The following is a 25,945-nucleotide window of genomic DNA, read 5'->3' as shown; positions in this document are numbered from 1 at the left end:
CAGATAGAGGATCAGGGAAAGCTATATGAAAATGTGAGCAGTATGAATAAGTGCTGTTTATAGGATGCTGTTTTAATACCCTTGCTAAAGCTGAACAATAGTAAGAGACAAAGCTCTGAAAAATGCATGCCTTTCCCTGTGATTGATCCTTTTATCTTCCCATTCCTGCAAGATGATAAAAAGCATTTACAGGGCAAACAAGCATTAGTGCCTTTATTTTCCTCAAATATGAGAAATCTTCCTTATTTAGAATTTTGCTATTAAAGCATTCACCATAGGATGCTATTTTTCTCCTAGTTGAAAAATAGAAAAGAATTTAAGACTGTGAAGTGAAAAGCTGACTTCTGTATAGAAGCCTTTTTTTTTATTTGTCATTTGTAATTAATGAACTCATTCTTGGCACAAGCATGACTGGAACGATGGTAAAAGTAAAATAGACTTTGAAGGAAGTGGGCTTGGTTCTAATATAGATAACATTAGATGAAAATACCCAGGACTGAGTAATAAACAGGGAAAAGTAAGTGTTCAGTGTACACTGATTCCCACCCCTCTTGTTTTTACTTTGCTAGTTCTAGGCTTCTCTATTAAGCCATAATTCCATAATTGCACATTGTATATTGAATGGGAAAAATAGTATCTATTTAATATTGACATTGTATCAGATAGCGAGGTAAATGCCTGTCACTCAATTCTTGCAGCTATTTCTCCGGATACCCCACCTTCCTTGCTTAAGAAAACTGCATTATGTAATCATTAATAACATGCTCACTGTACTTGGCTCGTAAGTGCCAAAAATTACGAGCCAAAAATGAGGTGTGAAACAGATATGATTAAATCCAAGGATTGTGTTTCTCTACCTCAATGATTCTCTCAATGTTAGGGCAAATCAAAATTCCTTGGAGAGCTTGTAGAAGACAGGTTGTGAGGCCCCATCCCCAGAGTTTCCATTCAGTAATTTTGTGTGGGACTGGAGAATCTGTATTTCCAACAATGTCCCGGGTGATGTTGATGCTGCTGGATTGAGGACCATACTTTGAGAACCACTGCTCAATACTGAGCTGCTTTTCATCAGAAAGACCCACTTGGGGTATTTTACATTTTACTGTGAACAAGATTTGCAATTCCAGGCTAAATGTTTGAGAATCATTTGAAAGATGAAATACTACATACTGATGAATTAAATTTTATTAAATTCTCATTTTATATGCATCTAGAAATTTGCATGCTATGGGGATTAAAATAATGAATAAAATATAATCCTGGTCTTCCAAGAGCTCATCAACTAGTTGAGATTACAGTCATAGATAAATACTTAAATCTGTCATTAGCAAGGCAAACATCGTAAATGCTTTAGGAGAAGTCTTTTTAAAAATGTACTTTGGGAATATGAGATAGGAAATTCTTTCTTAAAAAAATTGCAAAACATCCTTACATACCACTGGTTTAACACTCATGCCACTTTCTCCTGTCTCTTGCCTTTGGATGAAACTAAATATACTCCATTTACTGTGGCTACCTCTTCAAATCCCACTTACACCTAAGTCACAATGTAAGACTTTCACATCAAACACACTAGTAAAATTGCACTAGGAAAATTCACCACAACCTTTTAATGTTAACACCTAAGACTGTGAAAATACCTCTTATGTTTCCGCGGCATTAGATATGATTGATCCCTGTCTTCCCTGTACTCAACCATCCTCTCCCTTCTCCACTCACCCAAACTTCTCAGCTCACTCCTCTTTGTTGGAACAAAACCACTTTTGCCTCCATCTAGTCTTTATAAATTTTCCCTTGGCTCTCATACCAATCAAGTCACCTTTGATGCTATGGAGGAATGATTTTTATTAAAATGTGAGTCTATTCATGTTACTCTTCTGCCAAAAACATCCACTGAATCTCAGTTGCCTAAAGGCAAACAAGGCTTCTAATCATCTGCTCTGATTCTCCATCTGATTCCTTGCGCCTCTCTCTAGTTTCCCATCTGAAAGCTGCACCTAAGCTCAAATCATACTTGCTAAATGAAAATACCCATAGGCCCTAAAAGGGGCCACACTGTGGTATGTTCTATGCCTTTAATCATTCTTACTTCTCCTTAAGAGTCCCATCCTGGAACTGCTCAATTCCAAGATCTCCTTTCCTATAAAGCTTTCCCTAACAAACTCTGCCACTTGAAGAAATTATGTAACCTTTCTGTTCTGCCATCAGTACAATGAGGATGATAGTACTGACCTTATAGAATTCTTATGCTCGGGACCTAACAGTGTCTGGCAGAACATGTCACCCACAAATGGTGGCTACTGTCGTGGGACTCTGTTTCACCAGTCTTCTGTCCTGTGGTGGAGAATCTTCAGGTATTCTATCTTCTCTCCATGTAAGACTGGAAGATTACCCATCTCTAGCAACTCATATCTGTTTTGCGGGACATTATAGACAGGGCCAACTACATAATTTGTAGGGTCTAGTGCACAGCAAAAAGGCAGGACTCTGAGAGGGGCAGGAAAATCAATATATCTTTTCATGGCAGGACTACTTCAACGTACAGATAATTGAAGACCCTCAAGAGATTGCAACCTCTGCTCTGGGGACACTCGTCACCCTGGATCATGGCTAGGTGAGAGCCAAACCCTTGTGGCAGCACAAGGCTAGAAGGATTGGCCACTTTCTTGCCCTACCATCAAGAGGCCAGTGGCAGTGCAACCCTGACCTTTTCACTCTCTGTTTGCCAATGCCCAGCCTCCTCCAAGTGTGGAGGACTACGATGGAAGGTAGGCCTCCCCCCATACCGTTGTGTCAAGAGAGAAGTTTGGGGAAGAGTAGCCTGGGTCGAGTGAGCATGAGGGGCTGTGAAGCAGGTCTCAGAGAACCTTTTCCCAGGGAGGAGATAGGAGGCAACATGTCTGGTGAGCTTAAGCTCCAAGTGCCCTGAGCATGCTCCCTTGTCTTACCAAAATTCATGTCCAAAACACAAACTTAAAAATAAAATTATTAAGAATTTTCAAAGGGCACTACAAGCATGTGACCCTTCTGAGCGCAGGCCTCCATATACTGCGCTGCTTCAGTGCCCATGAAGAATGCCCTGAGCATGTGTATCCATGACTGATTAAGAGGTGTGGCTCACTCCATGGACCACACTGGACTGAATCCTGAGAAACACGAGGCTAGTGCTTCTGCTCAATGATGAATGACCAACATGCTGGCATCTGTGAATTCTGACCTCCACACTCTCCCTAAAAACCAGATGATAAACAATCTCATTGCAGAGAGGAAAGTCATGTAAGATACCAGTTTAGACAGTCAAACCAGCTCCTCGGAAAGGTGGGGTGTGCAGGCCTTGGCTGTTTTCCTTTGTGGCTCCCCAGCTCTGGGTGTAAAAATTATCACTCAATCTAGAGTCTGGCAGCCTCCAGATGCTCGTTTAGATTCTTTGTATATCCATATAAAATTTTTCAGTTTTCTTTAGTCGTAATTAACAAATGATAATTGTATATTTTTAAGGTATATAAAGTGATGTTTTGATATAACCTTTATGTGGTGAAATGATTACCACAATCAAGCTAATAGACATATCCATCACCTCATTTGTTTACCTTTCTCTATGTGTGTGTGTGTGTGTGTGTGTCTAGTGAGAACATTAGATTATTATTATTATTAATATATATATTTTTTTGAGACAGAGTCTCACTCTGTCCCCCAGGCTGGAGTGCAGTGGCGTGAGCTCGGCTCACTGCAAGTTCAGCCTCAAGGGTTCACACCATTCTCCTGCCTCAGCCTGCCGAGTATCTGGGACTACTCCACCATCATGCCCAGCTAATTTTTTGTATTTTTAGTAGAGACAGGGTTTCACCATGTTAACCAGGATGGTCTAGATCTCCTGACCTTGTGATCCGTCCACCTCAGCCTCCCAAAGTGCTGGGATTACAGGTGTGAGCCCCAACACCCGGCCCACTTAAGATTACTTTCTTAGAAAATTTCAAGTACCTAACACATTCTTATTAACTACAGTCATCATGCTGTACATTAGCTCTCCAGAACTTATTCATCTCACAACTGCAAGATTGTACCCATGGTTTAACACTTCATCTCCCTCCACCTCTGGCTACCATCCTTTGACTCTGTTTCTATGAGTTTGACCACATATAACTGAGATCATGTAGTATTTGTCTTTCTGTGTCTGGCTTATTTCGCTTAGCATGATATTCTCCAGGTCCATCCATTTTGTTGCAAAACACAGAACTTTCTCTTTTTTAAGGCTGAATAATATTACATTGTGCATATATATAAGGAGTGTGTGTGTATATATATAGTGTGTGTATATATGTATATGACATTTTCTTTATCCATTCATCTATCAATGAACATTGGGTTACTTCCATATCTTGACTATTATAAATAATGCTGCAGTCAATACATATGAGGATTGCAGTGATTTCTTCGAGATAACGATTGTTTTGGAGATATATGTATACATACAGTCACACATAAACACAAACATGTATATATACACATGTATCCCCAGAAGTGACATTGCTAGATATATAATAATAATATTTTTGAATTTTTTAGGAAGCTCCATAATGTTCTTAACAATAGCTGTGCCAATTTACATTCTTGCCAACAATGTATAAAGAAGGTTTTCCGTTTGTCCACGTTTTCAAAAACGTTTATCTTTTGACTTTTCGATAATAGCCATCCGGTGTGAGATGACATTGCATTTTGATTGGCATCCCCTTGTTAAATAATGATGTCGAGCACCTTTTCATATACCTCTTGTACATTTCTTATATCTTATTTGGAAAAATGTCTGTTCATATCCTTTGCTCATTTTTTAATTGGATTTTTTGATTATAGAGTTGTAAGTTCCTTTCAGATTTTAATATTAATCCCTTCTTAGACGTTGTGATGGTTAATATTGAGTCAGATATATGATTTGCAAATAGTTTCTCCCATTCTGTATCTTGCCTTTTCATTTGATTGTTTCCTCTGCTCTGCAAAAACTTTTAATTTATTTTTAGTTTAATTGTTTATTTTTCCTCCCTTATTGATTTGGTTAAGACTTAAAATAACATATTCAATTGGCAATATGCTATGGCCAGCAAAAAGATGTGCTGTGTGTTCTAACAATTGTTCTTGAGTTTAAGAGTAATACCTGTAAGATCTTACATTAACATGATTTATACTGTAGTATTTTTGATAGATGCTATTTATTATGTTAAAAATTATTTTAAATCTATTCAGCTTAGAGATTTTATTATAAATAAGTGTTGCATTTTCTTAATTTTCAAAGGGGGTGGCTATTAAGATAATTATATTCTTCCCCTTAAAATGGTAATATGATGAATTCTAATCATGGATGATCCAATTTGAGTTACCCTCACATTTCTTGGCTATACCCTTAAATAAATTATTATTTCTATTTTGTATCCACTGGCTTGCTTGCCAGTATTTAGATTTTCACATTAATGCTCATTTCAGTTTACATCTTTCTGTCCAGTATTGATACTGTATCTTAATGAGTTTTATTAAACTATTTGGGTAGCTTACTCTCTTTTACTATTTTCCAGAATATTGTATATGAAATAGGGATCATCTCTGACTTAAAGGATAAAAAGACTCCCTTGACAAATCATGATAAAAAGTATGTTTCAGAAAAATATTTAGATTTATTGTTAAAAGACTTTTCATGGTTGTGCTAAAAACTTAGACAGAAAACACTGTATTTCAATTTTGTATTATTATATTTTTCATATGTTTTTATTTTTTGTTGCTTAGTTCTTTCAATAACACTTCCATTTTATTAGTAATGTCAAATAAATTTTTACTTTTGTGATAATTTCTATTTTTAATGAATTTTCTTTTATTAATATCTGCTTATTTTGTGCTTATTTTTATTTACTGGCTTCTTTAATTGAATGTTTAGCTATTAAATTTTAGTCTTCTTTGCTCAATATCTAATTAGCTTTTCTCTCCTACTACTTTTAATATTGTGTATTCTATTTCTAATCTTTTTTCAGTTTTTTTTTAACTTTTTATTTTGAAATAATTATAGATTCACAGGAAATTGCAAAGAAATGTACAGGAAAGTTCTAGGAGCCTTCCCTCTTGTATCTTCCAATACTAACACCTGACACATCTATGTAGTACAATATCAATCCCAGGAAATTGGCATTAGCACAATCTACACAGTTCATTAGGACTTCACCAGTTATACTTGCACTTGTGTGTGTGTGTGTGCGCGCGCGTGTGTGTGTGTGTGTGTGTACTTCTACACATGCAGTCTTTTGGAACTACACTAAAGGTAATTAACTGTATTAACACAAGTATCTCTTGTGTTATATTGTGCCTTATAGGAACATCTTCCACTTTCCATTCCTGACCCTGGGTTGACTTATTATTTTAATATGCAATTCAACTGTAAGCTTTTAATAAAATCTAAAGTTAACCACTTTCTTTACTGTATTCCCAAATATTCAGTGGCATTGTTTTCATTCATTTTTTTAAAAAATGATTTATTCAGAATTAAGTCATTACATTACTCAATTCACTTTAAATCTTCATAGGTACAGTATTACATTGAATCTTTCTAACCTAAGATACACATGACTGAGTTAACCACATTGTCCATCTTCGTGGAGAGTCAAGAGGCTTCTTCTTTGCTTCTCTCTATCCTCTATCCCTGGGTTGCTTTGCCATCAGCTTTATGCTTCATCTCTCCCTCTTTTTTAATACTAACAGATATTTACACTAATAAATTTAACATTTCCTTTGATTCAGTCTTACATATATTTAGTACAAAATATGTTAACACTTGAAAAGCACACTATGTTTTAGTAATGTTTTGTGTATTTTAAAATAATTGTTCATTGTATTTCCAAATTCTAATTTATTTCACTTCATGCTGAGGGTTTCAAAATTAATTATTTTATTTACATACTTCTGCTTTATTAATTTTGCCACAAATTTCACTAATTTAATTTACATTTAATCCACACTGCTCAATTTTCCCTATGTGGATTATTTTTCTTTTTTGCTGATTTCTTTTGATTGCTACTTTTTAAAACAAATATTTGAAATGTATAACTATAAAGCTTTTTTACCCAAATAATATTTATTCTATCTTTGTATTTACATAGTACTTTATGCCCATAATGATAATCTATTTTTTTAATTTCCCTTGAAAATTTGAAAATATTATTTCATTGTTTTCATTTTGTTTTCATTGTTTTCATTTTCATGCTGGATCTGTGTGTATGCCCATCTTCAACTTTGCTGGATGATGTTAAGTTATTTTTCTGTAATATATTAAATATAATTTTTGTAATATATTATTTCTGTAATATATTAAATATAGATTACAAATTAAAAACCCATTACATATTAAATACATACAAGAATATATATAATGCATGTGTAGGGTAAAATGCATAAAAGTGGAGTGAACAGTAATATATTCACTACAGTCTAAGAAATAGAAATGTAGGTGTAATTAAAGCTTTATACCTTTCCATTCAAAAGATATGCAATCCTGACCTTTGTGTTTTTCATTCCTTTTATTCCTATTTTGTGGGGTTTACTTCATATGCCTACATTCAATAATGTATTCAGTTTTCCACTATTTTCAAATTTATATAAATGGTATTAGCTGTACATGTTAAGGACTTCCATTTTCAGTCCACTTTATATTCCTGAGAGTTATCTATCTTGATCCCTATAGAAGCATATAATTTATTTTCATTATTGTGTAGCATTTATTGTAGTATTGCTGTAAAATGTATTTATCTATTCTCTCATTGATCATGCTGTTTTCTGGGTTTTGTTTTATTTTGTTTTGACAATGAAAGCTGCTATAAATATTCTTGAGCATGTCTTCTGAGATACATTTGGAAGGTTTTTTCCTGGGTAAATGCCTAGGATGGCTTGCTAGATCTGTGTGTATGCCCATCTTCAACTTTGCTGGATGATGTTAAATTATTTTTCAAAGTGATCGTACTCATTTATATTCCCACCAGCAGAGTTCTTGTTGCTCACATGCTCATCAACACTTTCTATTTCTTGACATTTTATTTTTTGTTAAACTGATGATGAAATTATATTTTACTATACTTCTACTTTGTCAGTTAAATATTTTTTACATTTTTCATGGGGGATATTTATATATCCTCTTATTAGAAGGGTCTGTTCAATTTTTTTCACATTCTTTATCTTTTTGTCAATCATTTTAATAAAATCTTTAAAAATTATAATAAGCTATTATACAAATATACATACATGTGTGTATATAAGTACACACACACACAAACACATTTGTATATTACAAATGTCTTCTACTTTTTGATCACCTTTTGGTCTACTGATTAATATATGTTAGGAATCTTAATGTAAGTGAATTGCTCTAACTTTTAACTTATGTTTTATGCCCTTTGTATTTGGTTTGACAAAATCATTTTTCCATTTCAAGATTATGTGATCTACCATGTTGTCTTATGAAGCCATTATAGTTATACATTTCACAATAGAATATTTAGTTATTTTAGAAATGGATAACAAAAGAAGGTTGATATAGCGCTCTAATATAATTTGTTATATAAATAATCAGTTTTACCAGCACCATTTATTTAATAGTTCATCAGTTCTACAACTAATCTTCATTGCCATCTTTGTCAAATCTAAATTGTCCAAATATATATGAATGTATTTCTTTGCACTCTACTTTCTCATTGATCAGTTTGCCTTGTTCTACCCCAGTACACAATTTCCTTGTCAATCTCACTTAATAAGTTTGGATATTTGGTATGGTAAGGTACTGACCTTTTTTTTTCCTCAGGAGCATCTATGCTATTCTGTATCATTTGTTCTTACATACAACTTGTTAAAAAGTTATTAAATTTCATTTCAATTTCTATTAAAATATTTTGAAACTTTTATTAGAATTAAAGTGAATACATAAATCAATTTGTGAAGCATTTACAATTTCATAATATTGTTTTTTTCTTTTTATACACATGGTACATATTTCCATTTATTTAAATATTTCCATTTTCTTCATTTGAACTTTGATTACATCTTTTGTGAGATCCTAGTGGATGAATATCAGTAACATAATTTTTTCAATGACACATTCTGTTTTGTTTTCTCTGGTATAAAGACAAACAATGATCTTTAAATTAACTGTGCGTTGATAATTTTGCTATATATATAAATTTTAATGATTGATCTGTAAATCATTGTGAGTTCTTTATATACATGATCATATTATCTTTGAATAATGAGAGTTTTGTTTTCCTTTATAATCATGTAATTGTATTATTTTCTTGTTTTACCATACTGATTAGATAGCAATCTTTCTTGATTTTTCATGAATATAAAGAGAACTTAAAAATATATTTCACCCTTACACATAATGTGTGTATAGGTTTTTGTGACTGTTCTTTATTAAGTTGAGTAACATTTTTTCTATACATATTTACCAAATTTTAAAGTCATAACTGGATGTTAATTTTTACTGACTATGATGTTTTCTATATCTTTTGAAATTACTAAAAATCCAGGAATCAGCCCTCACATAAATGGTTCAATCATTTTTTAAATAAAGAAATAGGCATCTCAATGAAACAAATTATACTAGAAAAATTGGATATATATATGTCCCCAAATAAATTTCCATCTGTACCTCACACTACATAGAAAAATTAACTAAAAATAAATCTTAATGCAAATATGACATCTATAATAACATAACTTGTGAATTATGCAAACTTGTCTAAGCTATAACACCAAAAACACAGGATACAAAGGAAAAAAAAAATCATGTTCTACTGCATTAAGAACGTATGCTCTTCAAAAGAAACTGCTGAGAGAATTAACAAACAAGACGTAGACTGGTGAAAACACTAGCAAATCACACCTTCGATAAAAGATATGTCTGAGCTCAGAAAAGGCAATAATAAGAAAATGAACACCTTTTAAAGAATAGACAAAAGCTTCAAGACAAGTCACCAAAGACAATATATGGGTGGCAAATTAGCATATGAAAAGATGCTCAACCTCACTAGTCATTAGAGAAATGCAAATTAATACCGCTATGAGCTACCAGTATACACCAATTAGAATGACTAAGATTTAAAAGACGAATCATTCAAGATTGTCAAGGATGTGGAGCAAATGGAATTCTCTTGTACACTGCTGGTGGGAATATAAAATGTATAACCACTTTAGAAAACAGTTTGGGAGTTTCTTAACATGCTCAGTTAAACCCTAGCCTGTGACTTAGCCATTTAGCTGCTAGGCATTTACCCAAGAAAAATGAAACCATATGTCCACACAGAAATTTACACATGAATGCTCATAGCAGCTTTATTTATAATAGGAAAAAAATGGAAAACAACCCATGTATCTATCAACAGATAAATGGATAAGAAATATTATGTTATATCCATAAAAAAGAATATCACTCAGCAATAAAACAAAATGAACAATTGATACATGCAACAATGTGGATGGATCTTTAAACAATTGTGTTAAGTGATATAAGCCTAACAAAAAAGATCACAGGTAGTATTATTCCATTTACATAAAATTCTAGAAAACACAAACTTACCAACAGCGATGGTTGGTTGCTTAAGGAGAAAACTTTTGAGGGAGATGAATATGTTTATCACTCTGGTTGTGGTGAGGACTTCACAATTGTATATATGTCTAAATTTATCAAATTGTACATTTTATTATGTGTAGTTCATTGTATGTCATTCACACCTCATTAAAGCTGTAAAAAGAAACCACTTATTGGTAAAATATGGAATGTTTTTACTCTAAGACTGAAATAAGAGCAAAACATCCAGTCCTGTGACTTGTATTCAACATTGCACTCCTGGCTATAGCTAATGGAAACAAGGAAGAAAAGAAATTAAAAGTATTTCTATGTAATTCAGTGAAGGAAGGCAAATTTTTTCATTATACGGTGCTGAATAAATTAGATAACAATATGAGAAAGAAAATGAACCTTGACTATACTCACATTGGACACAAACATCAATTTGAGGTAGATTATTTAATTTGATTAATCTTAAATAGTACTAAAATTTGAAGAATTGTAAACTGGACTTTATCAATATTAAAAACTTCTGCTCCTCAAATGACAAAGCTGAGGAATAAAAAGTAGGAAAGTACGAAACAGAGAAGAATATATTTCCAAAGCATTTATCTGACAATAGACATGTATCCTAAATATATAAAGATTCTTGTAAACCAGTGATAAAAAGATAACCTATTTTTTTAAATGGGCAAAATATTTAGAAAGGCATTTCAAAAAAGATATCATATAAATGGCCAACAGGCACATGAAAAGATGCTTAACAGTTATTGGTCTTCAGGGATTTGCAAATCAAAAACCATGGAAACTATTACGCATGCCTTAGAATGGTTGAAAAATGTAAAACCGACATAATATCTAATGCTAGAGAAAATATGGGGTATCTAGAAAACGTCCGTAATTTTGGTAGAAGCGTAAAATGACACAATGTGTTTACTAAACATGCACTGACCATAAGATCCAGCAATTCTACTCTCAGTCCTGTTTCAGTCAAAAGAAACTACGAGCAATTTGTACAGGGAAACTTTAATACAAAAATAATTAAGTATAACAAGAGATTATAAGTAAAGAGAACTCTAACGAATACAGGAATGGCAGATAGAATAGGCAGCCACTACCCTTAAGGGCCAAGCTAGAGAATTCAAGAACCTCAGGAAAAGGTGCAGTCCCAGCTCACTGGGCAAAGGAGAGCGGTGGTTGCTGTGTCTGTGAAACCCGCTGGAAATTGACTTGCTGTGGAGCCAGTCTACAATCTATTCTCAAGCGTGCTGGGGAAAGCTGTTCCTGAAGCGGTATCTCATTGGAAGTACTCGCGCACAAAACTTTCCAGGGGAAAATGTCCGGGAAAAGGTGTTGGTTATTGGGTGCTGCTGCCTGTCATGTAGGGCAGGAGTTGGATGCTTTAGCTCCATGTGTTGTAGAAGGTGAAGGCTGGAGAAGTGGTCCACAGGTAGAAACCTGCTAGAGACACCCTCTAGCAACCTCCTTTCCTCTGGCAATGTGTTCCCGGCGCCCTCTATTGACACACTTTAACATCGTGCCAATTGAAATGGCCGAGATCCATTTTCGCAAAGCAGGTTACATTTGTGAATTTGGAACTGAGAGTTATAAATCAGTAGCCGGCACACATTCCCAGCTATTTAACCTCCAAAGTAAATTAAAACTTACATTTATCATAATAACTTTTAACAAAGATGTGTGTTACATATTCATTCATAGTAACCGAAACAGGGAGAAAACATGGAAATAACACAAATGTTAATTAACAGAAGATTGGAGAAACACAATGTGGGATATTTACACAAAATCATACTAGACAACAGGAAGATACCACATAATAGACGTGATAACCTCAAAAACATGTTGAGCAAAGGAAGCACGATGCAAAGCAATACATATTACACGAAGTCACAGAACGGGCAAAACTAATTTTTGGGGCAAGAAATCATAATAGTGGCTGAGGCTGGATCAGGAAAGGTGAATGGGAATTAATTGCAAACAGGCAGAAGAGAATAATTTAATGTGCTAGCTGAGTTCATTACTTTGATTGGATATTGATTAAATGACTGCATACATTTGTCAAAACACATCAAACTGTACCGTGAATATGTGTGCATTTTACTCTCTATGGTTTTGTGACAATTAGATTTTGAAACATCTGAAAAGACAGCCTGAATAGTTTGATGAAAATGGCTAACTAAAATTGTAAGAAACAACAACAAAAAAGTATGTATACATTCAATTTTTTGCCTTACCGAAAAATTCTGTCACAAAGAATTTTACTATGATTCAGTACTATTTTAGTTTTAGGTCACACAGTTTCATGTCAAAATGCAAGATGAACAAATTTTTTTTGGATGATTGAAAAAACTATAGCATGTCTATATCCATTATTATGCAGCCTCTCTCTCTTTCTCTCTCTCTCTTTTTTTTTTTTTTTTGAGATGGAGTTTTGCTTTTGTCGCCCAAGCGGGAGAGCTATGGTGCGATCTCGGCTCACTGTAACCTCTGCCTCCCAGATATAAGCAATTCTCCAGTCTTAGCCTCCAAAGTACGTGGGATTACTGGCATTTGCCACCCTTACCAGCTAATTTTGTATTTTTAGTAGATGGATTTCACCATGTTGGTCAGGCTGTTCTCAAACTCCTGACCTCAAGTGATCCACCCGCCTCAGCCTCCCAAAGTGCTGAGATTAAGGGTGTGAGCCACCACGCCCGGTCCTGTAACCTCTCTTAATTGCTAATATTTAGTGGTTTTTATATCACTAGAAACAAAGCAAATGGGACATGTATGTAAACAATTTTTATTTCTGTTGAAAGATTAACGTTTTAACCTTCAAACAATAAACAGCTAAGAGGATTTGCTAACAAATTCAACTTCCCTAAAATATGAAGCAAAGTAGAACATGGGCCACATTTGCACTGTTTTTTAGTTACGAGGCACAATAAAATGAATCATAAAGGTTATCCCGTTATTGTGACCTATATAACACACTATTGCCAAGGGAAATAAAAGGGAGTTTAACCTATTTGAAGGTAGAGTCGATGAGGAGTTTTTTAGAAAACTCTTAAGCTGATAGCTATGAATAATTATACAAAATAAATGTATTAGAGACAGAGTCAGCATAATTTTTACCATATAATATGGCCATTAGAATTACAAGAATCTGTCTAGCACGTATTTTTAGAAGAAAAATCAACACATTTGTTGAACTCATTTGCTGGACTCAACTCCATTTGCCAATGTGCACATTGCCAAGACATGTTTTCATAGAGCAAAACATGAATAAAGGTGGACTATGGATATAACTGATGTAAGTAAAGCAGTAACATCAAGTAAATGTTTGTTTTTATGTCAAAATGAAACAAGAGTTAGAGTGGAGAAGAAAGTCTTGATATTCTTGCATTTTCTATCTTTGTTGAAATGTGTGACCGTGATCAAAGTTTCTGAGGTGACAGGCAAGAATGTTATCACAGTCATGATATAGATAAACAGCCTCTCATATATCTTTTTATTATTTAATATAATCATACAAGGATATGCATGAGAAATAAAGTTACAGTATAGTTAAAGAACACAGCAAAAACTGTGTACCACCAGCAGACTTGTGATGGTACAAACTTGCCAGTATAGAGAATGCCAACAAAAGTACTAGTATTCTGTAAAGAAAAACACAGATATTTGCTACTATTATTTCTATGTGTCATTTGGTTATTTTCCTTGCCTTCTGTACCATTGTCTTTCAGAACTTATAGCAAAACTTGAAGATGTCTACGTTGAACCCCTGTAATGGAATGTAAATTGATTTCAGTAAACTAGAATATGTATTTTATATGAGAGGTTAAGTGAGATCCACATTTTCCTTTTCATTCTAAATAGGTATTTTCAAATATGTGAGCAATTGAGTGAAAAAGTATTTATATAAATGACATGTCTCTATAGGTTCTTGTATTATTATAAGACGTTTTGGATTTTGGATTTATATTCTTAAAAATCATAAAATTATTTCTTCAAGCAAAATTTAATTTTTAACATATAAATATTCTGTATTAAAAAGTTACCATAGAAAAATCCATATATAATATTGAATATTTATTTTAATATTCTTCTTGTGATTTTATGATATCACAAAAACTCAAAGATGATATTCTAAATTTGGAGGCTTCAAATACTATTATGAGGAAAAATAGAGGAACTCTAAATGTTATGCTAATTCAGGAATTAAAAATTTCAAGATTTTTATTAATTCATTTTAGTAAACACAATTTTATATAAAATTTATTTATTCACCGATTACGTCATCATCTTGGTATAAATTAGCAAGGAGATATAACATTACATAGAAATTATTATACACAAGTTGCTTGTAAATATATTAAAAGACCTATAGGCAAAACCTCAAAAACCATGACTAATATTTGATATTTAACCTGTTTCTGCTGTATGCCATAGAAACCTCCTTTGAGATTTACCTCATTTTAGTAATCAACCAAAAGACACTACAGGATAATGGAAAGTTGAATTGCCTTTCTTGGCCTAAAGTATTATTATCATTAATATTTGTAATATAATAATTATTTTAATCCACATTTATTTTCTATCCTCAAGTATTATTATTGAAATGTATATTCTAAAACATTTGCCTCAATTGTGCATGTATGATTCATATTAAAAAGGGAAATTTGTATTCATCATAACTTGTTCTTTATGAATTAATACTGACTCCCAGAACTCTGCACATTCTTTTCTAAAGGTACTCACAAATAATCACTTCAGTAATTTATTCTCAGATTGGCCAGCGTTTTGCATAATTCGCTTTCCCTAGTTTCAGAATCCTTTTTCCTTCTTTTAGGATTGATGAACAGTTTCACATTGTCAGTTTATACATATATATTTTTCTGTCTCTTTTTTCCTTTCTCCGAATAGTCTCTAGGATTAAGAATATTGACTTTCCAGTTATATCTTTAAATTCTTCCAGTAAATTTTGATTCATTGTATCTGAGTCTTAAGAATTGAAATTATTTTAAACTGCCAACTTTTTTTATGATCTCCCATAGCTAAATATTGAATTTTCTCTCGAAGGTACTTATTTTGTTTATTATTTGTAGTATTATTATTATCAGATAAGACATAAAACAGGAGTTTAGTATATCTACAGTTCTCCTGTGATATCTCTTTTTAACCTATGCTCCTTTATATACTCTTTTAATAAATGATTATTTATTATTATTATTATTGAGACGAGGTCTCTCTCTTTTGCTCAGGCTGGAGTGAAGTGCCGTGATCTTGGCTCACTGTAACCTCTGCCCCCTAGGTTCAAGGGATTCTCCTGCCTCAGCCTCCTGAGTAGCTGGGATTACAGGGCCCGCCACCAACCCCAGCTAATTTTTTTTTTTTTTTTTTTTTTGTATTTTTAGTAGAGATGGGGTTTTGCCATATTGGCCAGGCTGGTCTGGAACTCCTGACCTCAGGTGATCCACCTCCTTGGCTTCCCAAAGTGCTGGGATTACAGGTGTGAGCCACCACACCCGGCCATAAATTATTTTCACCTTCTTTATGATTCTTCCTGTGGAATCATAGATTCTTAGAAAAGCATTCTATTTATCTCAAGCATCTTCTTTATTAATTTTATTATAGATAACATTAATTACTGATTCAAGTTGCATGCATTTAAGGAACACAATTTGATCAGTCTTGTGAATTGTGTACAGTCATGAAAACACAACCATAAACAAGATACAGAACATTTCCATTCTCCACAAAAGATTCTTCATGCTCCTTTTAAAGTGCAAAGCTCATCTGCATCTGGACCCAGTCACTGATTTGCTTAAAGCCACTGTGAATTGTGTAACTTACATAAATCGAACAAAATAGCATGTACTCTTTTGTCTGGCTACTTTCACTTAGAGAAGTGATTTTTAGATTCACATAGTAGTATGTTTATTATATTATATTATGGAGAAATATTTCTTTGTATGGCTACACTACAGTTTGTTTATCCATTCCTTTGTTGATGAGCATTTGAGATGTATTCAGTTTAGGGCTATATTTAAAAATTCTACAAATGTCTCTGTGAGGATATATATTCTCATTTCTTTTTGGTAATACTTAGGAATGGCACCACTAAGTCACATGGTAAATGAATACTCAACTTTTTAAGAATAGTTTCCCAAAGAGGTTGTATCATTTTACATTGCCATTAACAGGATATGAGGTCCAGTTATTTTACATCTTGACCTTTCTTGCTAATGTTGGTCATTTAATTTGAATAATTTTAATGGATTGATAATGGTAACTCATTGGGTTTTAATGTGCATTTTCTTGATGGCTAACGATGTTGAACATCTTTCCCTGTGACTATTGGCCATTTATGTATCTTCTTTTGTAAAATACCTGTTCAAATCATTTGTCTATATTTTTGGATGTGGCATTTTTTCTTATTACCATTGAATTGTTATGATTCCTTAAACGTTCTGGATGCATACAAATGTCATAAATACATACATAATATTTTCTTTATAGAATGTTCTCATTTTTATTATTTTAAGGATGTCTTTTAAGGAGAAAATATTTTAATTTTAAAAAGTCAAATTTATTATTTTTCATTAATCATTTATGGTTGTTTTTTTTTTTTTTTTTTTTGAACAGAGTCTCACTCTGTCCCCCAGGCTGTAGTGCAGTGGCACCCTCCTCGGCTCACTGCAAGCTCCACCTCCCAGATTCACTCCATTCTCCTGCCTCAGCCTCCCAAGTAGCTGGGACTATAGGCGCCCCCACGCCACCACGCCTGGCTAATTTTTTTGTATTTTTAGTAGAGATGGGCTTTCACCGTGTTAGCCAGGATGGTCTCGATCTCCTGACCTTGTGATCCACCTACCTCGGCCTCCCAAAGTGCTGGGATTGCAGGCATGAGCCACCGCGCCTGGCCTATGTTTTAATTGTATTTTTTAAGAAATTTTGTCTACTCCAAGGAAACCTAGACTTTTGTTTCTATATTTTCTTTTTCTTAACTTTTAAGTTTGGGGTACAAGTGCAGGTTTGTTACATAGGTAGCTTGTGTCATGGGAGTTTGTTGTACAGATTATTTTATCTCCTAGGTATTAAGCCTAATATCCATTAGTTATTTTTCCTGATCCTCTCCCTCCTCCCACTGTTTAGCTTCTGAAAGGCCCCAGTGTGCGTCGTTCCCCTCTACATGTCCAGGTGTTCTCATCATTTCGCTCCCACTTATAAGTAAGAGAACGGGATATTTGGTTTTCAGTTCCTGTGTTAGTTTGCTAAGGATAATGGCCTCTAGCTCCATCCATGTCCCTGCATAGGACACGATCTCATTCTTTTTGTGACTGCATAGTATTCCATAGTGTATATGCATGACATTTTCTTTATCCAGTCTATCATCAATGGGCATTTAGGTTGATTCCATGTTTTTTCTATTACGAATAATGCTGCAATGAACATACATGTTCATGTGTCTTTGTAATAGAGTGATTTATACTGCTTTGGGTATATAGCCAGTAATGGGATTGCTCTGTCAAATGATATTTCTGTCTTTAGGTCTTTGAGGAACTACCACAACATCTTCCACAATGACTGAACCAATTTAAACTCCCACCGACACTGTATAAGTGTTCCCTTTTCTCTGTAACCTCTACAGCATCTGTTGTTTTTTGGTGTTTTAATAATAGCCATTCTGCTGGTGTGAGATGGTATCTTACCATGGTTTTGATTTGCATTTCTCTAATGATCAGTGATGTTTAGTTTTATTTCATATAATTGTTGACCAAATGCATGTCTTCTTTTGAGATATGTCTGTTCATGTTCTTTGCCCAATTTTTAATGTTTTTTTTTTTTCTTGTAAATTCCTTTTTCTTGTAAACTTCCTTATAGATAGATGCTGGATATTAGACATTTGTCAGATGCAAAGTTTGCAAAATTTTTCTCTCATTCTGTAGGTTGGCTATTATTCTGTTGTTAGTTTCTTTTGCTGTGCAGAAGCTCCTTAGTTTAATTTGATAGAATTTGTCAATGTTTGCTTTTGTTGCAATTGCTTTTGACATCTTCATAATTAAATCTTTGCCCGTGCCTATGTCCTTAGTGGTATTTCCTAGGTTGTCTTCCAGGTTTTTAACAGTTTTGGGTTTTACATTTAAGTCTTTAATCCATCTCAAGTTAATATTTGTATATGGTGTAAGGAAGGGGTCCAGTTTCAGTCTTCTGCGTATGGCTAGCCAGTTTTCACAGCACTATTAGTTGAATAGGGGATCCTTTCTACCTTGCTTGTTTTTGTCAGGTTTGTCAAAGATTAGATAATTGTAGTTGTGCAGTCTTATTTCTGGGTCCTCTGTTCTGTTCTATTGGGCCGTATGTCTGTTTTTGTACCCGTCCCATGTTGTTTAGTTACTGTAGCCTTGTAGTGTAGTTTGAAGTCAGGTAGCACGATGCCTCCAACTTTGTTCTCTTTACTTAGATTGCTTTGGCTATTCAGGTTCTCTTTTGGTTACATTTCATTGTAAAATAGTTTTCTCTGCTTCTGTGAAGAATATCAGTGGTAGTTTAATAAAAATAGTATTGAATCTATACATTGCTTTGAGCAGTATGGCCATCTTAACGGTATTAATTCTTCCTATCCATGAGCATCAAATGTTTTTCCATTTGTTTGTATCATCTCTGATTTATTTGAGCATTGTTTTTTTTGTTCTCCTTGTATAGATATTTCACCTCTTTAGTGAACTGTGTCCCTAGGTATTTTATTCTTCTTATGACAGTTGTGAATGGGAGTTTCATCCTGACTTGGCTCTCAGCTTGACTGCTGTTGGTGTATAAGAATGTTAGTGATTTTTGCACATGGATTTTATATCCTGAGACTTTGCTGAAGTTGTTTATGAGCTTAAGAACTTTCTGTGCTGAGACTATGGAGTTTTCCAAATATAAGATCATGTCATCTGCAAACAAGGATAGTTGACTTTCCCACTTCCTATTTGGATGCTGTTTACTTCTTTTTCTTGCCTGAGGGCCCTGGTCAGAACTTCCAATACTATGTTGAATAGGAGTGGTGAAGAGGGCATCCTTGTCTTGTGCTAGTTTTCCAGGGTAATGCTTCTAGCTTTTACCCATTTAATAAGATATTGGCTGTAGGTTTCTCATAAATGGCTATTATTATTTTCAGGTATGTTTCTTCAATACCTAGTTTATTGAGAGTTTTTAAGAAGAAAAAGATGTTGAATTCCATCAAAGGCCTTTTCTGCATCTACTGAGATAATCAGGTGGTTTTTGTCTTTAGTTCTGTTTATGTGATGAATCACATTTATTGTTTTGCATATGTTGAATCAACCTGCATCCCAGGAATGCAGCCTACTTGATTGTGCTGAAAAAGCTTTCTGATGTGCTGTTGGATTTGGTTTACAAGTATTTTGCCGAGAATTTTTGCATCAGTGTTCATCAAGGATATTGGCCTGAAGTTTTCTTTTTTGTTGTATCTCTGCTAGGTCTTTAAAAAAGTTATATTGTTAGTTTTCTGATATGGTTTTGCTCTGTGTCCCCACTCAAATCTCACCTTGAATTTTAATAATCCCCATGTGTCAAAGGCAGGACCAGGTAGAGATAATTGAATCATGGGTCAGTTATCACAATGCTGTTCTTGTGATAGTGAGTGACTTCTCACAAGATCTGATGGTTTCATAAGAGGATTTCCCCATCACTCAGTAATCATTCGATATCCTGCCACACTGTGAAAAGGTGTCTTCTAACACAATTGTAAGTTTCCTGAGGACTCCCCAGTCATGTGAAACTATGAGTCAACTAAACCTCTTTTCTTTATAAATTACGTAGTCTCATGTATCTCTTCATAACAGTGTGAGAACAAACTAATACATTATATTGGTACAACAGAGATGGGGGTGCTGCTAAAAAGATACCCAAAGATGTGGAAGCAACTTTGGAACTGGGTAACAGGCAGACATTGGAACAGTTTGGAGGGCTCAGAAGAAGACAGAAAACTGTGGGAAAGTTTGGAACTTTCTAGAGACTTTTTGAATGGCTATGACCAAAATGCAGATAGTGATATAGACAATGAAGTCCAGGCTGTGGTTGTCTCAGAAGGAGATGAGAAACTGATTAGGAACTGGAGTAAGGGTCACTCTTGCTATGCTTTAGCAAAGAGACTGGCAGTTTTTTGCCTCCGCCCTAGAGATCTGTGGAACTCTGAACTTGAAAGAGATGTTTTAAAGTATGTGGCAGAAGAAATTTCTAAGCAGCAAAGCATTTATGAGGTGACAGAGTATAAAAGTTGGAAAATGTGCAACCTCACCATGCGATAGAAAATAAAGACCCATTTTCTGTGGATCAGTTCAAACCAGCTACAGTAATTCACATAAGTAACAAGGATCCAAGTGTTTTTCACCAAGACAATGGGGAAAATGTCTCCAAGGTATGTCAGAGACCTTCACAGCAGCCTCCCCCACCACCGTCACAGGCCCTGAGACTTACGAGGGAAAAATGGTTTTGTGGGCCAGGTCCAGGGGCCTTCTGCTCTATGCAGCCTCAGGACATGGTGGCCTATGTCCAGCTGCTTCAGCTCTAGCTGTAGCTAAAAGGGACCAAAGTACAGGTTGGGCCATTGCTTCAGAGTGTGCAAGCCCCAAGCCTTGGTGGCTTATACATGGTGTTGGGCCTGCAGGTGCACAGAAGTCAAGAATTCAGTTTTGGGAACCTCCACCTTGATGTTAGGGGATGTATGGAAACACCTGGATGTTCAGGCAGAAGTTTGTTGCAGGGGTGGAGCCCTCATGGAGAGCCTCTGCTAGGGCAGTTAGGGAGGGAAATGGAGCCTCCACACAGTCTCCACTGGGGCACTGCCTAGTGGATCCGTGAGAAGAGGGTCATTATTCTCCAGACCCCAGAATAGTAGATCCACCAACAGCTTGCCCTGTGCACCTGGAAAAGCCACAGATACTCAATGCTAGCTAGTGAAAGCAGCCAGAAAGAAGGCAGTATCCTTCAGAGCCACAGAAGTAGAGATGCACAAGCTATGGAAGCCCCACCTCTTGCATCAGCATTACCTTTATGTGAGACATGGAGTCAAAGGAGATCGTTTTGTAACCTTAAGCTTTAATGACTGCCCTGTTGGATTCGGGACTTGCATGAGTCCTGTAGCTCCTTTGTTTTGGCCAATTTTTCCCATTTGGAATGGACATGTTTACCCAATACCTGTATCCCCATTGTATCTAGGAAGTAATTAACTCACTTTTGATTTTATGGGCTCATAGGTGGAAGGGACTTGCCTTGTCTCAGATGAGACTTTGGACTTGGACTTTTGGGTTAATACTACAATGAGTTAAGAATTTGGGGGACTGTTGGAGGGGGATGATTGTGTTTTGAAACGTGAGGACATGAGATTTGGGAGAGGCCAGTGGTGGAATGATATGGTTTGGCTCTATGTTCCCACCTAAATCTCACCTTGAATCCTCATATGTCTAGGGCAGTACAGGGTGGAGATAATTGAATCTTGGGGGCAGTTTTCCACATGCTGTTCTCGTGTTAGCAACTGAGTTCTCATGAGAGCTGATAATTATATAAGGGGCTTACCCTTTCATTTGGTACTCATTTTCTCTCCTGCTGCCTTCTTAATAGGTGCCTTCCACCATGATTGTATGTTTCCTGAGGTCTCCCTAGTCAAGCAGAACTGTGAGTCAATTCAACTCCTTTTCTTTATAAGTTACCCAGTCTTGTGTATTTCTTAATAACACTGTGGTAATGGACTAATACATTTTCTACTTAAGTTTATGGCCTATATTTAGTTAATTTGTCTATGTTGTGAGAGGTAAGAATTTAAATTTAGTTTTTCCCCATGGATATTTTATTTTTAAGATTTCCTTTTCCTTGTTGACTTGTCTTAGCATCTTTTTTTTAAAAAAATCGGTTGATAATATGTATGTGGATCTTCTTCTGAATCTCCACACTCTTTTATTGATCTATGTGGCTCTTCTTTTTCTTATGGTACACCATTTTATTCATGTTCTTCATTTTTAAAAAATGCTTAAATTATTCTAAATTCTATGGAATTTTATGATCAAGTTTTCAATTTCTACCAGAAAGATTGTTGAATATTTTATTGGGTTTGCAATGAACCTTTGGATCAATTAGGAGAGAATTGTTATCTTAAAAACACTGGGCCTTCCAATTTATGACCACAGTATATGTGTCTACATATTGATTATTTGATTCCTTTCACCAATGTTTTATAGATTTCAGAAAGAAATAAAGGCCTACACATATATTTTTAAGATTACCACTAGGTATTTCAAAAATTTTGGTGCTACTGTAAATAGTACTATATCAACATTCCCCAAGATTATTCCCAGGTTTAATGATTGATGAGGGGGACTCACAGGACATGGCATATAGTTGTACCCAGGACTATGATTTATAACAGAAAAAAGAAGTTATAAAACAAAAGGAGGCAAGGGAAAAGGCACATGGGAGAAAACCAGGCACAAATTTCCAAAAATCCGTTCCTAGGGGAATTACACAGAATATGCTTAATTCCTCCAACAATAAATTGTAACAACCATGGATAAAATATTGTGTATCAGTGAAACTGATTAGATATCAAATATACAGGGTTTTTATTGGGAGCTGATCATGTAAACACCCTCTGCCTGGAATGTACCAATTCTAGACTCCCAGAAAGAAAGCAAATATTCAATATGAAACATACTGTTTTCAGAAGCAGTTTTGGCCTGGTGAATAATTCTTCTCAGGAAATGATGGGAACCCTCCTGAAATCCAATTTCTCTGAATTTAGACAGGCACTAACCTTGCAAATAGGCCTTTCTAAGGATCAGTCTCACACCTTTCATGTTTCAATTGCTTTTAACTAGTATTTACAAATACTGTGACTTTTATGTAATATTGACTTGGCATCCTGCAACCAAGTATGACTCACTTATTAGTTCTAATAGGTAGTATTTATAGATTCTTTGGAATTTTCTATGTCATATGTAGACTATGAGAATCACATTTCTTTTATTCAAATTTGCAACTCATTTTTTGATGCTATCTAGATAAGGCCCCAGTATTTTCACCATTAGTATAGTGTTAATTGTAGAGTCTTTGTCAATGTGCTTTATAAGGTTGAGGAAGTTTCTTTCTATACCCAGTTTGCCCAGAATTTTAACCCAGAATGAAAGTTAGATTTTGTCAAATGGATTTTCCATATCTATTGAGATGATGATATATATTTTTCTTCTTGGATCAGTTGGTATGGTGGATTACATTGATTGATTTTTAAAAATTGAGCCAACCTTGCTTTCTCAAGATGACCCTATTTGGTCATAATATGTTATTTTTTAATATATTTCTGGATCAAATTTTCTAATATTCTGTTATGGATTTTAGCATCTATATTTATGAGTTTTATTGACATATAATTAATCAGGACCAGAACAACAATTAATCTAGGGCTAATTATGTCACACTATAAAGTAAGAACTTTCTGGGTACCATCTTCACTGTTCACTGAATAATGAGGCTTTCTAGTCTAGGTGGTGGGAAGAGGGATTATTCTCAACACTTTCTGTGAGCACCAAGCACTAGTCTCTCTAACCTTTGTCAGTGGTTCTTTCCCTAGCGTCTGGTATTTTTCTCGTGTATGCACTAATTAGTACTCTCTTGTACACTTAAGATAGATCCTCTGCAGATCTCTGGAGTTTTCTTTCTGCAAGTTTCTCCTCGAATAGTCTCTTTAGCAAACCGTAGCTCTCTTTGGTCTTCTGCAATCTCAGTTCCATATTCCCATTGGGCTCTCCTTGGCTTACTCCTTCTTGCACCCCTCCAAGAAATGCTATTAGAGTGCTCACCTCACTTGCTTCCGGTCTCTCAGGGATTATTGTTCAATATCTCATCTTCAGTGTCTTAAAAACCATTGTTTCACCATATTTTATGTTATTTTTCTTTGTTGTTTCAGGCAGGAGGGTACACCCTGTCTCTGTTTCTACATCTGGGTCTGAAGCAGAAGACCCAATCTAGTTCTTAATGTTTATTGTAAGTGGATTCTAAATCATGTTCTTCTCACTTAATTTAATTTCTACAGTATTCCAATAAAAATATCAAAAGTAGAAGTAAAATATAGATATTACATACCTCTCACCTGGTTTCATTTTATGATTTAGTGGTAACCAGCCTTTTACTTTCCTAGTATGAACACAAATATTGAGCTTATTACTCTCCAATTGCCAGTTTGGATTAAGTTTTAGGAAACTCTTTAGTTATATAATAGATACCTCAGCAAGTGAGCTGGACTGTATCTTTGCTGAAGGCATCAATTTGTCTTTCCTATCACTCACTAGGATGTGACGATCTTTGTGAAATACTTAAAACAAATTAGAGAAAGTTATTATCTACACTTCTAAGTCCTGTATCTGCTATTCATACATTTCATTTAATATGAATTTTTTTAGAATATATATATTTCTATTATTAATAAAAGGTATTTTCTTTAGAGTTCTTAATAAAATAAAACCCAAAGACATTATGTATATGTTAAGTAAAGCAAAAAAAGCCAAGCGATAAGTTCGATTTAGCAGAAATAGTAATATTCCCTGGAGACACTTTTTAAAATAATAACAAAATATAGGAAAACTCAAAGATTACATGTGGGCAAATAAACAAATAAATAAAAGAGACTTTTTGGATGCCCTGACAAAAATAGAATGTTAATTATAAAATAAAACTCTATAAAAATGGTTCCGAATAGTTTTTAGAACAATTCAGTAGCCCTGCCCAAATCCATGTTTTACTTTTGTAATTAAGTTGTCTTTCATTCACCATTTAAAAATAATATCATTTACTTCCAGTTGTGCTACTCATGTATCAATTCATATTTGTATTTCTGAGCAGAAATATGAATATCAAGACTTTCATTTCTAATCATATGAAGGACTAAATAAAATATTTCTACCTCAGAAAACAATTTAAAATGCTGGATAAAATATTCTTCTTGCTTTGGATATGCACCTCTGGCCCATAATGATAAATAGGGATTCTAAATGATATCATGTGTTTACTTCATATGGAAGAGGTTATTTAAATTACTAAAATTTTCCATTTTATACCCCAGAGAGTTATACTGCTTACATGACATTCTCCAGGGACCCATTCGCTATAGTTTCTGAATCTAATTAATATTTTAGCCAAGGATATCCTGCTAAAGGCATTCCAGAGATCAAGTCTCTATCCCAGTGAATATATCGTTAGACCATTTATTTAAATATCTGATTGGCAGGATTAGCTAGATCATTTTCTTTCTTTCCATTTCCCAGTAGGCTCCTCTCAATTCTCATAAAAAGCATGAATGAATCA

Source organism: Papio anubis, chromosome 19, assembly GCF_008728515.1.
Source record: "Papio anubis isolate 15944 chromosome 19, Panubis1.0, whole genome shotgun sequence".
NCBI lineage: Eukaryota > Metazoa > Chordata > Mammalia > Primates > Cercopithecidae > Papio > Papio anubis.
The sequence above is the reverse complement of the archived record's forward strand: the minus strand, read 5'-3'. Positions refer to the sequence as shown.